We start from the raw sequence: 1,178 nt of genomic DNA on the forward strand, positions 1-1,178 counted from the left end.
TCTTTACCATTCATTCGTTTCATCCATGATAAAACAAAATCATGAACTGTTTCTCGCATTCAAAGGGATATATACATTTACTAATATTTATACACATATGTATCTAGATAGATAGACATGTATATGTCCACACGCGCACGCGCTGTATACACTGTATCCTGTAGACGCAAAGATCAGAGAATTAAGTCGTTTTATATAGACTAGCAACAGTAGCAACCCTTCGTCAGAGGTTATCTTTCCTTTTAAGTAAATCTTCAGTGGATGATGAATGTCAGTAAAGATTTCACTTTCGGAAAATTATATAAAATTAGCAAGATATAACTGATATTCAGTAAGAAACAATGAGCCTTCTCCTTTATCTGAATACTTATATGATCTCATTTGTAACACTAAGAGAATCATTCCAATAGTCTTCCTGCTCATCTTCAGCCTCGTCCAATTAACCCTAACTCCTACCCCGCCTGCGAGGGTCTTCCGTTCGCTGTCGCCTGAAGAGACCGAACAACCAAGGTGAGATTAACCACTCAGTCCAATCACGCGACAAAGCCATCGGGTAACAGCCTCCTCCTCTATAGACACGTAGATTTCTTATCTCTTTCTCCGATGGCTGTCTCTTTCTTGATTTTTTTTCTCTTGAATGTATCATTTTTCCATGATTGTCTTTTTCTCATTGTCTCTTTCTTGATTGTCTTTTTCTTTCTTGATTGTTTCTCTCTTTGTTATCTCTTTCTTGACTGTCCTTTTCTCTCTTGATTGTTTTCTTCTTTTTTGATTGCCCTTTCTCCCTTGATTATCTCTTCCTCATTGCGTCTCATGTCTATTTTTCTCTTGACTGTCTCTCTTGAACGTCTTTTTCTCCCTTAATTGTCTTTTCCTCTCTTGATTGTCTCTTTCTCTCTTGATTGTCTCTCTCTTGATAGTTTCTTTTTCTCTTGATCGTCTTTTTCTCTCTTGATTGTCAGTTTCTCTCTTGCTTATAACTCTATTCACTCTCTTGGTTGTCTCTTTCTTGGTTATCAATTTTTCTCTTCCGCTCATATTTTTCATATGTATGTTTCTATTTCTTGTATTTGTTAATTTTCGTTATCCTTCAAAAATACATTATACTCATGAAGGATCAAGTTAATCCAACCAGAATTACCTGCTCAACAAGAAGGCTTATGAACGAGAACTCGATG

Source organism: Penaeus monodon, chromosome 12, assembly GCF_015228065.2.
Source record: "Penaeus monodon isolate SGIC_2016 chromosome 12, NSTDA_Pmon_1, whole genome shotgun sequence".
In the NCBI taxonomy this organism is placed as follows: domain Eukaryota; kingdom Metazoa; phylum Arthropoda; class Malacostraca; order Decapoda; family Penaeidae; genus Penaeus; species Penaeus monodon.